This window comes from Poromitra crassiceps, assembly GCF_964638095.1.
Source record: "Poromitra crassiceps genome assembly, chromosome: 7".
NCBI classification, from domain to species: Eukaryota; Metazoa; Chordata; class Actinopteri; order Beryciformes; family Melamphaidae; genus Poromitra; species Poromitra crassiceps.
Genome location: NC_139628.1, coordinates 59,853,432 through 59,867,234, shown reverse-complemented (window position 1 = coordinate 59,867,234; position 13,803 = coordinate 59,853,432). Strand labels below are relative to the sequence as shown.

At 44.6% G+C, this 13,803-nt stretch overlaps 1 long non-coding RNA gene across 1 annotated transcript; it reads left to right on the top strand.

The window, feature by feature from the left end:
- Window positions 1-7,565: 7,565 nt before the first annotated feature.
- On the top strand, window positions 7,566-13,122 carry LOC310779977. Its single transcript, XR_014552888.1, has 6 exons — window positions 7,566-7,657; window positions 8,222-8,394; window positions 11,207-11,293; window positions 11,415-11,508; window positions 12,483-12,556; window positions 13,054-13,122. It is a non-coding gene; the product is annotated as an uncharacterized lncRNA (long non-coding RNA).
- The last annotated feature ends 681 nt before the right edge of the window (window positions 13,123-13,803 follow it).

Genomic DNA, 13,803 nt, shown 5'->3' with positions numbered 1-13,803 from the left:
TGCTTAGCGTTTTTCTTTAGCCATTGGCACATATAGGCTAACATATCATCATATCAGTCGCAAATGATGTCGAATTGGGATTTCTATGTACCAAGTACATATCAACTTAGTAAAATGCTGCACAGTATAAAACTACTAAAATATATATGTATTTATAATGAATACCTGAGTATAACCAAGACATAGATAAGCATAAAATGAAGAGGTGTATATTGTGTAATGGTATACATCATGTAATGCTTACAGTCAATTAAAATTCATACTAACTAGAGTATCCTTTTCCCTTAAGGATAAGACTGTGTTTTTTTTTTTTCTGATTAGGTTGTAAATATGTATTTTGAATATATATCGGTGTGTTTGTTTTGAAATTGATTAATTTATTTAATGCCTATATATTGTTGTTTTTTACGTATCCTTATTATGTTTACTAACTGGAAACCAATCAAGGGGGTGAAAATGTGTTGCTTCTCTAATGTTCAATTGATACTACACAGATCACTTTCATATTTCATGTAATTCTCTACACTTATGTTTTACCGTTTCAGCTTGGGATCATTTTTTTTTTTTTAACACAAGATAAGCTTGATCTTCATTTCATGATGTTATTACTTATATGTAACAACATATTATTATGTTTTATTGTGTTGTGCTTTGATCAGATGTGTCGTGGTCACTTGTCGTAAAAACCATTTCTTCAGAGAGTTTCCAAATCATGACAGAAGATGAAAGCAGTCACAGAATCATAATCTGCTATTCGTGCATGTACTATGTGACATGTCACTTCCACATGGCGAGAAACGGAGAGGAGAGTCTTAAAGTCTGTGTCATTTCATATTCTAATAGGAGATCAGGATATGATATCTCTAATAGGAGATATTTTTGTTTTGATCTCCGTTTTCAGTACAATGCCGTCTTGTGGGCATAATTGGGAACCACTTTTTAGGTTTTTCACCTTTAATATCTTCTGATCTCACAACTATATCCTTATTGTTTTTAATCACAGTCATCATAGTATTTATTACCAGATCTAGGGCTGGGCAATATATTTATATTATATCGATATTGTGATATGAGACGATATTGTCTTAGATTTTGAATATCGTAATATTGTGATATGCCAAAAGTGTTGTCTTATCTTGGTTTGAACATTACAGTAATGTAATTTTCTGAACTTGCCTTTGCCCACTTAGTCATTATATCCACATTGCTAATGATTATTTATCAAACATCTCATTGTGTCAATACGGTATTTTGAGAAAGCACCAACAGTCATCCGTACAATAATGTCGCAACATCGATATTGAGGTATTTGGTCAAAAATATTGTGATATTTGATTTTGTCCATATCGCCCAGCCCTAACCAGATCTTTGCCAGTGTTTTTCTGAAAATAATTTTCGTATTGCGCCTAATTTGGTATAAAAAACGAATATCAAAACCTGCAATTGACAACCCTCACCTGAGACAATAAGTCACTGTAGTTGTTAATTTCATTGTTTCTTTTTAGATATAGTTCTATAGATATAAAATGTGTTGAGTGGATAAATGGCATATGGATGGAGAGATGGAGTTGAAAGGTAACTACGATCAGTATCGGTGCTGGGTAGAGTAGTGAAGGTAGAGAAGAATAGTTTGGGGTTGTAGCCCAGTGGAGGAAGTATAGCTGTTGGAGATAAAATCAGAGGTGAGGTGTAAATGTGCACATGCAGGAGCCGATGGTCGCCATTTTGGAAACAACTCCGGTGTGTGTTATACAGAACGCCACGCCTCTGTGTCTCCTTTTGAATGTGGCAGGTCTTGCACAGAATGCTGTACAATTAGGAGATGTAGTTGACGAAAAGGTTTTTGTGTGCGTGTGGTTGGGAAGGCATGACGTGAGAATGCTGAATGTGTGGTTGGTGAAAACATTTGTGGCAGAAAATGTGTGGCGTCTATTATAACTAGAAATAGGCTACTGCACGCTTTACGCGTTCCTTTCTAGCAGCACTCGCTCGCCCGCTCGCGGACGCACCTCGGCCGCTGCGTGCCCGTTCAACTATTTGAGCAATTGTGCACCGCGGAGCCCCTGATTATAGTAGTGAGATTTTGTGTTACCTTTTGCAACTTGTTAACAAAGAGGAAGAGTGCAAAGTGTCAGAATGAGAATTAGTAAGCGTTCCTGAAAATTGTGCACAAGCTGTTCACACCCCCTCTAACAGCTGTTCGCACCCCCTCTAGAGCAGCAAAAATGTGAAGTTTTTTCTTTTTTTTCTTTTTTGGGGGGAGAAGGGGAGAAATAAAAGTTTACATTTTATGCACAAAAAAGCAAGCTTTCACGTGGGATGTTAAAGTGCCAACTTATTTTCAGCTGGCGTGGGACTTGAAATCATGATTTGACATGAAGGAATCTCTCGTGATATTGAACAATCTATTCCAGATGGTCACAGGAATCTAAAGGTGGCTTTGGCCAGGTCGGCCATTTACTAAACATTAATAACTGTGCATTCTTTGCAGTAGTAGACAATAGGAGGCTATTTTTGAAGTGCTGTGTTTCCAACGCTAAGGTTAATGTGATCATTGTTAGCGGAGTGGTGTGTTTTGTCACTGTGAGTGGAGGTTTAGCGTAAGGTTGAAAAACATTCTTGTGCTTTTGGTTTAGGATAGTCTATCTGTAGGCATCTAACAATACTGTAATAATGTCATTACTACATCCACTTTGACGTTTGTTACACACATAACATAACATAACCACGCCGGATGCCAGGATGCCATGGGCTCAATGCTGTTAGAAACTTTTGCTAAGGTTTTCCTCTCATGGGGTAAGAAGTTAATTCAGGATTTATTTTGCAATGACTGCAACAAGTACCTACAGGGGTGGCTTCTTGTCGTGATTTAAATGAGACTGAACTGAAATGATGCCATTTTGTCATTGTGCTAAAATTAATATAAATATTATATTATATATTAAAATATATTTGCTAACCGACTGTGTTGCCTTAAGTGTTTTTTTTCCTCCCCCAAAGGTGGTGGAGAGGGGAAGCAGACCAAATGCAGCAACATTGGACTGACCACCGATCCTTGGCAGATTAAACAAAGATCAAACAGAAACTTAACTAGGTAAACTTAACATAACTTAAACAAATCAACAAATTCAACCTCTTAATAAACCATAGATGTCATGAGAAAGTTGAAGTGGAGAGAGTTGTGGAGCATGGAGGCCAGCAGAATTAGATTTATTATAGGGGCTACTTATGATGTGCTGCCATCTCCCTTACCCCGCTCGCCGGACGCTTCTGGCTCATACTGAGCGCATTAGCGCCCGGAGAATGCAACGCATTTCACATTTTAAATTTTGCCATTTGCACGTCTGGGTCTAAAATCCCGGCTCCTACCTGAGTCTTCACGTCAAGTGAAGACGCTATCCGATGTCCAACATCCTCTTCTTTTAATAACACCTAGTTGTTGCATCCAAAATGTTGCATAAAATCCACTTTTCTGTCGCTCAAAAACCGAAAACCATATATCTGCAGCAACCCGGAACAACGACTCACTGTTTACTCATCAATGCCCCCCACACTTCCGAAATGGTATTGCACCTCCCATTTCTGCATTTGTGCAGAGACGGAGGTGCAATACCATTGCGGAAGTGTGGGGGGCATTAGTGAGTAAACAGTGAGTCGTTGTTCCGAGTTGCTTCAGATCAGAGAAGAAGAAGGAGCGGTGCTCCAAATACATGGTTTTCGGTTTTTGAGAGACAGAAAAGTGGATTTTATGCAACATTTTGGATGCAACAACTAGGTGTTATTAAAAGAAGAGGATGTTGGACATCGGATAGCGTCTTCACTTCACGTGAAGACTCAGGTAGGAGCCGGGATTTTAGACCCAGACGTGCAAATGGCAAAATTTAAAATGTGAAATGCGTTGCATTCGCCGGGCGCTAATGCGCTCAGTATGAGCCAGAAGCGTCCGGCGAGCGGGGTAACCATCTCCCCAGAACTTAAATCAGTGGTTGGGCGAGGATGGTGCCTGCCCGTTGTGTTCTAGTCACTATAAAACTAGTTTCTTTGTCTTGTTATTGTTATGAAAAATCTAAAATAAAATATGGAAAAAAAAATATATATATCGCTTCCCTCACCTGGTTCAGCCCGGGGTCGATGTTTTTTTTCCCATGATGGTGAAGGCTAGGCATGACCCGCCCCTCTCTGCCTCTGATTGGCTGACTGTACTCGGCTGGTCCCACCTTCTTTCCAGGCGAGCCAGAAGTATCTCAAACGTGAGCAGCAGGTGCAAAACAATCATTAAATCAACAAGCATGAGATACTTCATTATATGGAACGTTACAATTGCAAACCCTATATCTGAGTGAGTTATTTAGGCCTACTTAGCCTATTGCGCAGATGTGTAATTTTCCCTTGTCATTCCAAATGTAATCACATTGTTGCTCTGAGACAGTTATTTGTGTAAAAAAAGACTGGTAAAGCAGAAGTACTGATTCAACTTAATTACTCAAGTAAAAGGAAAAAAGTACAGGCTCTGAAATGTACTCAAGTATAAAAGGTTTTCTGTGCAAGGCGAATAGAAACTCACATCATATTAATATAATTCATATACTATTCAACTTAAAAGGGTCCTTCAAAACATATTTTAAGGTGCATAAAGACTATGCTTTAATCTTCTAGTCTTAATCACTATGACCCACTAGCTCAGAGAGTTGGATTGCTGTCTAGCAGTTTGGAGCTTGTGGGTTTGAGCCTCGGTGACTTTTGACTGTTCTCCTCCCCTGACCTCTCTTTATGCTGTGTTATTGTCAGTGTGAATACAGTGTGTAGAAATCAGAAGCTTATCTCCCAACAGCTCATAGCTCAGTCGGCTGAGCAGCTGTGTCACTGTCTCTGTTAGACAGGTAGACTGTTGGTTCGATTCCCGATGGAGGAGACATATTATAGCACTGCCCTGTCTTTAACATCACCAGCGTAGCGCCTCCTACAGATCCACAGAGATGTATACTGTGGACAGAGTGCAAAGAGATCCAGACATGTCATATACTGAGTCTCTACTGAGTTGACTTAAAGATGGATGCAATCTGATTATTTAAACAATCTTTGAGCAACAGTTGTACCAAAAGTACAAAAATAAAAGTTTGTGGCTTTGTGTTGTTATTGTTGTGGAGGAATCTTACAAATTGGACCTTGATGGTATTGTAACGAAGTGGGTATTCGTCCAAGGAACTGGAGACTTGAAGTTGGTACAGGCTTTTTATTCTTGTCTTCACAATACACGCTCCTAGCAGCTAGCTTCGCTGCTAGCTCTAAACCACCCGGTCAGCTCGCCCACCCTGGCCTGACTGGCCTCCGCCCCGGCCGCTGGTCACATATATCCCCTTCCCCCTAGGAACACACCCCCACATATCAGTTCCTAGCCAAGCACGGAAACACCCCAATACACGTAATTACCCGATACGCTACATATCCCCCACACAAATTTAATGTCGCTTCCACGCGACATGCACAACCCACACACATCCCCCTGTACCAAAACACACCCAACACAATATTTTTCCCATCACCACATCAAATTATAATTCCCCAACAACAGTCTTTTCTTTTCAGCACCCCCGTCATAATGTCCAGTTTTTCATTAGGTACTCCGTAATGTCTAGTTTTCCATTAGGTACCCCCATAATGTCTAGTTTCCCATTAGGCACTCCATAATGTCTAGTTTTTCATTATTTCCTTCTTTTTCACACATTTCAATTCAAACACAAGCCCCCCACATTTTCCTTAGCTTTTCTTTTAAACCCCATTTCCATCCCCCCTTTTCCCAGCTTCACCAATTCCCCTGAAGCACTCTTTTCGGTCCCCCCTTTTTGTTTGTTCCAGTAGCCAAATGCTCGAACGAGCACCGGATCGACATCCTCGTCCTCCGGTCTCCACTCGCGCCCGTCGACTCTCCAGCTGACCCTGGCGTCGTCCTCCCGGCCTCGCACTCGCTCGTTTTTCCGTCCCCCTCCTCCAGGGTTGAGGACAGCAGAGCGAACACCACCGGCGTCGATCTTCCCCTCGGCTCTCCGCTCGTTTTTCCGTCCCCCTCCTCCAGGGTTGAGGACAGCAGAGCGAACACCACCGGCGTCGATCTTCCCCTCGGCTCTCCGCAGTGCAACGTTAGGGGGTGTATAGCGGTTAGGCTGGGCCGGTTCCCCCGGCGGTAACCCCTCTCGCTCACTCGGAGACACGAGCGTCGCTCTCCCGACTGTAACAACGCTGCAGACGATGTCCCTCTCTTCCCTCTGGCTGTTCACGCTCTTCCCAGCCTGCGTCTCACCTCCGGCCTCCACACTCTCAGTGCAGTCCCTGGCCAAGTGCTCCGGTGACTGGCAAGTCCAGCAGAGTCTCACCTGTCTGCCGCCTGCACGTCTCTCTTCTCCCGCTGTCCCCCGATCTCCGACAGCCTCTGGACACTCTCTGGCTAGATGTCCGATCGCGCTACATGCCCAGCAGGCTCCCTGCTGTCCATGTCGTTGTCCCGCATACCCGGTCCGTCTCCCGGAACCGCATCGGCACCACCTCGCCACGTGGCCCGGCTCTCTGCAGGTCCAACACAGTCTCTTCCGTGGCTCTTCCGGCCGCTCTCCCCGCTGCATTACCTCCGCGCTCATCAAGTCCACCCGCTGCATGACTTCTCGCAGCGCCCGCATCACCTCTACTGCCCAGGCAGGAGTCTCTTGCACCAGCCGTCCGACCTCTCTCAACACACGGGCCTCCATGCCCGCCAGCATTGAGCTGATCCCCGCCGTCAGCTCTCCTTTCCTCCCGTTCACCGATGGCCATTCTCCGGAGATACTTGATTCTCCGCGCACCATCGCACGTGGTTTTAGCAGCTAGCAGTTAGCAGTTAGCACCCCTGGTAGCTAACTTACTAGCGCTAGTTTCTAGAGCCAAAAAGCCGCACCACCCGTCTCTTTTGCCGTTCCTTCTCACCCTCTCCCCTCTCGGCCGAATCAGAGGCGTTACCGCTTTACTGTCTGGCACCAATGTAACGAAGTGGGTATTCGTCCAAGGAACTGGAGACTTGAAGTTGGTACAGGCTTTTTATTCTTGTCTTCACAATACACGCTCCTAGCAGCTAGCTTCGCTGCTAGCTCTAAACCACCCGGTCAGCTCGCCCACCCTGGCCTGACTGGCCTCCGCCCCGGCCGCTGGTCACATATATCCCCTTCCCCCTAGGAACACACCCCCACATATCAGTTCCTAGCCAAGCACGGAAACACCCCAATACACGTAATTACCCGATACGCTACAGTATGCAAACACATGGAAAAATGGCTAATGTCTAACATTTAAAAAAGCGTAACACAAAATTACTTATCTGCATGTTTAAAAACTATAAAACATTTACTTTAACTATTAAAGGTTTTCAGAGACTTTCTGACCCGACCAAAAATAACTTGATATTCGTGCGGCAAAGATATTACAACGCCAAAATTACGATGGGAGTGACTCCTCTTCTCAATAGACGATCTTTGGTCGACGCGGTGCATAATTTGTGGGACGGCCAGTACTAATGCTTGCTTCGGGTGATGGAGTGAGTGGTCAAGTCATCATAGACGATCTTCGGCAGTATTTTGTCAACAGTGACTGCAGCCAGCGTGTGTGAGGAGGAAGAATAATACAGCGACCTGAGGTAACATAATAGTGTGGGCTGCTTGCTTGCTTCTTGTAACTGTGTCTTAGAATTAGTAATAGGCATTGCCTGTGCATGATGAAAGTAACGTTAAAATGAATGAATGAAGCCTAGCAGTGTGCGGTGGGCGGGAGGGCGGCTAGGCCTACTGCTAACGCTAGTTAATTCAAACATTCATTTCAATGGTAGACCGTCGTTCATTCATTTTAACGTTACTTTCAAGTTTCATGCAAGCACAGCCTGTGCTTGCATGAAAGTAACAGCCTGTGCTTGCATGAAAGTAACGTTAAAATGAATGAATGAAGCCTTAGCCTAGCAGCAGTGCGGTGGGCGGGAGGGCAGCTACTACTACTGCTAACTAACGCTAGTTAATTCAAACATTCATTTCAATAGTAGACCGTCAATGACATGTTTTACTTTCAATTTCAGTGTGTGTAAATGGTTGAAATTCATCTTGAAATGAGGTCCCCTCTTTTTTCATTGCTAGATTATCCGAGCAGAGGCTGGTATTCACACATGAATATCAATTGACCGTGGATGTGTTTGCTTTCTTCACTAACACAGATAGACCATGAAAAGATTCCATCAAACAAAGCTCAGCTTTGGAAAACGAACTGAGGAGGAGAGTGAAAGTCAAAGAAAAAGAAGTAGAGGTGATGATGGCGGTACACTGCCCACTCTTCACATGATCTCCGCTGCTCTCAGGGGGTTCCTCAACCACCAGTTGCAATAAAAAGGTAAGTAGCATCTATGCTAGAGAATCTTTGAAACATTACTTATTTGAGGCCATTCATGTTTGTAATAGATGGTGTGTGTTGAGGCAGGCTCACAGCCCTATACTGGAAGCCACCGAGGTGCTTGATTACCGGGTTGAGTTGTGGCTGACTCGCTAGCTGTGCTGATGTTAATACGATACCGTGATGTTTGTGTGCTGATGAAGGGTCCAGAGAGTTGATTATAGTGCGGAAACCAGTCCATTTATTCCAATGTGAACAACAATCCATTCAGTACGAAAGCAAATGTATTACAAACAATAAGCAAACATTACCGGCACGAAAGCACGCAGTGCGGTAAAAACCGTTCGCCCTTCCGGGTTCAAACACCTACCAATCCCAGGGCAGAAGCTACATTTATAGACCACCTGAGCCCAGGTAATCGGCACAGCGACGCCCCCTGGACACATCAAATATTACACTCAAATAAGCACTACAAACCAGGTTCAATTTGGCCGTTACACACCCGCTCCTTAATTGAGAATGACAGGAGGTCAGGAGCAATTACACAAAATAAACATAGAGCCAAATTAATTAACGAAAGACAACTAAGGAGGTTTGAGGTCAGAGCACATACCGTCCAGCTCCACTGTGCATCTCTCCTCCACCTCTAAATACTGTTCTTTCCATTCTGGGGGGCGAGCATGCTGCTCTTTCTCCTGTAGTAATGCAAAACGATGAGAGGCCGGTTGCTCCATCGCCTCTCTGTCGCAGCAGGTCCGGCTTAGCTCCTCCTTCATGGAGGCCTGGGCCTTTACGACAGCCGCCTCCTCCCGCTCCTGCTGCGCGTTCACCTCCTTCATAGAGGCCTGGGCCTCAATGACGGCCACCTCCTCCCACTCCTGCTGTGGGTTTGCCTCACCAAGCGCCGCCTCTCGCTCCTGCTGTAGGTCGGGCTGGTGGGCAGCCTTCTCCCACCTCTGCTGCGCATCAGCCTGGTGGGCGTCCTCCTCCAGAAGCTCACCGACAACCTGGTGGGCGTCGCCACCTCCTGTGACAGCCGCCACCTCCCGCTTCTGTTGCGGTTCCTCCTCCATAACCTCACAGATCGCCGCCGCCTCCTGCTGCGGTTCCTCCTCCCTCGTGGAGGCCTCAAACTCAACGACGGCCCCCTCCTCCCGCTCCTGCTGCGGGTTCGACTCTCTCATGGAGGCGTAGACCTCACCGACCTTCTCCTGCTGCAGATCGGCCTGTGGTGGTGATTGTGAGGGTTGCTGCGGTGGGTGTGGTGGTGTGTTCCTCTTTGAGGACGCTCGAGAGGAACGTTTGTGCTCAGCTGCACGAAACACTGCCAGCTTAGCATCACAAACAGCTAGCTCAGTGTCAATATCGAGCTGCTCCAACTTCCTCTTCAGCTGTAGTTGCCGCTCCTCCAAGGCTTGCCTTCTCAGCACCCTTGCTTCGTCCTCCTGAGCATGCTTCTCCTTTAAAGCTGCTGCACAGATCACAAGTACTGCCCTTTCAGCCTCTGTCTGAATTATCATTTTGGATATGGTGCTGGACCTAGCACCATTACCACTGGAGCGTTTACAGTCAGTAGGAGTAACGTCCTGCACAACAACATGACCATTTTCAAATACATTACCTTCATTATCATTACATTTTTCAAGTTCATTATGTGAAACCCACCTGTTTGCATTACAAATATAATCATAATTACAAAGCATTTTTCCTTTAAACAAAGCTTCATTTTTTCCCTTTTGTGTCTCAAAATCGCTAATGACACTAGCAGGTTTACTAGCGGCTTGCACGCAAGTCCCTGCAGTCTCTTCCGGAGGCACGCTCACGTCTCCCATAACGAAACGACAAGTCGGTCAGTCCGTAAAGAACAACAGTCAATGCAAAACGAAAAGTAACATGTCAAAAGAGATAATCCACAGATGAGATGCTAACAGCATTAGCACTGTAGCCCCTGCGTGTCTGTATCCACCCCCTATGGATGTATGCAGACAGACGGATGCAGACGTCCTCCTCCGTAGCCAAGAGGCCGAGCACCAAGCATCTACCCCGGCCTGTCCGCGGCAGCTCACGTGGCCCTCCTCCGGTTCGGTTGACTGACGCAGCACCCGCAACGCCAGCCGAGATCCTGGAAGCTACCCGGCCTGTCCGAGCAGCTGTCCCGGTCCTCCTCCGGTTGCCTGACGTAGCATTCACGCCAATCCAAATAGCGTTAGCAGCGCTGCCGAGATCCAGGCAGCCACCCGGCCTATCCACGGCAGCTGTCCTCCCGTGTACCACGCTACCAACGTGTCCACGTAACAAGTAACAAAGTCCGGTTGTGAATTTGGCAGGGTTTTTACTAATGTTGAGGCAGGCTCACAGCCCTATACTGGAAGCCACCGAGGTGCTTGATTACCGGGTTGAGTTGTGGCTGACTCGCTAGCTGTGCTGATGTTAATACGATACCGTGATGTTTGTGTGCTGATGAAGGGTCCAGAGAGTTGATTATAGTGCGGAAACCAGTCCATTTATTCCAATGTGAACAACAATCCATTCAGTACGAAAGCAAATGTATTACAAACAATAAGCAAACATTACCGGCACGAAAGCACGCAGTGCGGTAAAAACCGTTCGCCCTTCCGGGTTCAAACACCTACCAATCCCAGGGCAGAAGCTACATTTATAGACCACCTGAGCCCAGGTAATCGGCACAGCGACGCCCCCTGGACACATCAAATATTACACTCAAATAAGCACTACAAACCAGGTTCAATTTGGCCGTTACAGTGTGTTCTCAACAATCAACATTCATTTAGGCCAATTCATGTAATTTCAGTGATTCTACATGAACATGGACTGCCCTCTCTTCAGATGATCTCCACTGCTCTCAGGGGGTTCCTCAACCACCAGTTGCAATAAAAAGGTAAGTAGCATCTATGCTAGAGAATCTTTGAAACATTACTTATTTGAGGCCATTCATGTTTGTAATAGATGGTGTGTTCTCAACAATCAACATTCATTTAGGCCAATTCATGTAATTTCAGTGATTCTACATGAACATGGACTGCCCTCTCTTCAGATGATCTCGATCTCGACTGCTCTCAGAGGTTCCTCAAGCGCCAGTTGTCAGCAGCTACAGTAAATAGCCGCCTACTTTTGTTTATGCCTACAATGCTACAAAGCAAATGTTACTTTGTACTTGCGTTCTCCCCAGCTGTAAGTGATGTTCGTGTAGATGTGCCATCGTATTTAATCCAGCAGTATTCTACAAACTACCATATGTGACCTGTATGCAGAATATATGTGGGGAGAGATTTATTTTTAATGGTATATAAAAATATACCATACCACCATAATGTATAATGGTAAAGCAATAGCACAGTAAAGATGATATTAATCTAATATGATGTGTGTAGTTCTTTATAGATCTAGCCTCTACATGTTGCTGTCAAAGTGCACCAGATTGAAGCATTTGGCTTTAAAAATAACAAAAAAAATTCAGGGGGGGCACAGCCCCCACTGGCCCCCCACACCACGGTAAAATGACCTCGGTATTACTCAAAGTCTGGCTACGGGCCTGAATGTAACGGAGTTAAAGATTCCACTTGCCATTACTAGCCATATTTGGTTATATTGAATGTGTACTGAATGTAATTTATTATTTGTCAATTGCTTGTGTTGAAATGGTGTTATGTACTGTTTTACTTTGTTGTTTTAATTGTTTTGTAAATTACCATGGAGTCCTATTTTCATGAGAATAATTGAACTGATCTCAGGGAGTCTTATTTTATTCGGGGTACCTGAACATCGCATTGATGGCTCCCTGTAAACTTGAGGGTAACCCCGTGTTAAGCCTTCAGTCTGCGTTACCCCTCTCAATGGTAGGTCGATTTGTACTGAGCTTCTGGTAATAACTTTAATTTATTTTCGTTTTCGTTGCCTTATATGTGGAGATACGTTTCTTATAATCACAACATGTGGTTTGTAAAGCTGTGAGAGATTGTACTGTGTGTGGCGCAAGCTATTTCAAGTAGTTGGCGATCTTAGAATGTTGTGATTCATCCTTGTGCTTTAGCTACTAGTTAGCTAACTCTAATGTTGTTACGTTTCAGTACACATGACATTGCTGTGTTGATGAGAGCTGACTGTGCAGAACTGACAGACAACTGTCTGTGTGTCTTACCAGGTACATGTTCTATGCTTTTATTTCTTTATATTGTTTAAGTGTTCAATTCCTTCAGTCTGCGTTACCCGTCTCAATGTACACATGACATTGCTGTGTTGATGAGAGCTGACTGTGCAGAACTGACAGACAACTGTCTGTGTGTCTTACCAGAATACACGGAGGTTATCTCCAAAGAGGATCCATGTCTGAGTGTCATCTGACTTAAACACAACGCAGTATACAGCCGCTACACCAATAAAGCATAAGATCCCAGAAAAAATGTCTAACATTTAAAAAAGCATAACACAAAATTACTTATCTGCATGTTTAAAAACTATAAAACATTTACTTTAACTATTAAAGGTTTTCAGAGACTTTCTGACCCCCCCCCACACACACACACACCAGATTTATGTTGATTGACAGCTGATTTTTTTTTTTTTAACCAGATAGGTCAAACTTTTTACAGTGGGATTTTGGCCAACCTCTGTTCTCTCTCTCTCACACTCGCTCTCTAGGTCTCTCGCTCAAAGGAGAGCCAGGCCCCCTTCAGGTACATTCAGACTGCACTGACCACTCAGCCACACAGACAAACCCACACCTCTGTGTCTTTCTCTCACTACACGTCTGCCAATAAAGCATAAGATCCCAGAAAAAATGTCTAACATTTTAAAATGCATAATGCAAAATCACGTATTTGCGCGTTTAAAAACTATAAAACATTTACTTGAACTATTGAAGGTTTTCAGAGACTTTCTGACTCCCCAACCCCCCCCCCCCCCCCCACCCACACACACCAGATTTATGTTGATTGACAGCTGTGTTTCTTTTTAAAACAGACAGGTCAAACTTTTTACAGCGGGATTTTGGCCAACCTCTGTTCTCTCTCTCTCTCACACTCGCTCTCTAGGTCTCTCGCTCAAAGGAGAGCCATGCCCCCTTCAGGTACATTCAGACTGCACTGACCACTCAGCCACACAGACAAACCCACACCTCTGTGTCTTTCTCTCACTACACGTCTGCCAATAAAGCATAAAATGCCAGAAAAAATGTCTAACATTTAAAAATGCATAATGCAAAATCACTTATTTGCACGTTTAAAAACTATAAAACATTTACTTAACTATTAAAGGTTTTCAGAGACTTTCTGACTACCCCCCCGCCCCCACCCACACACACCAGATTTATGTTGATTGACAGCTGTTTTTTCCCATGATGGCGAAGGCATGACCCGCCCCTCTCTGCCTCTGATTGGCTGACTGTATTCG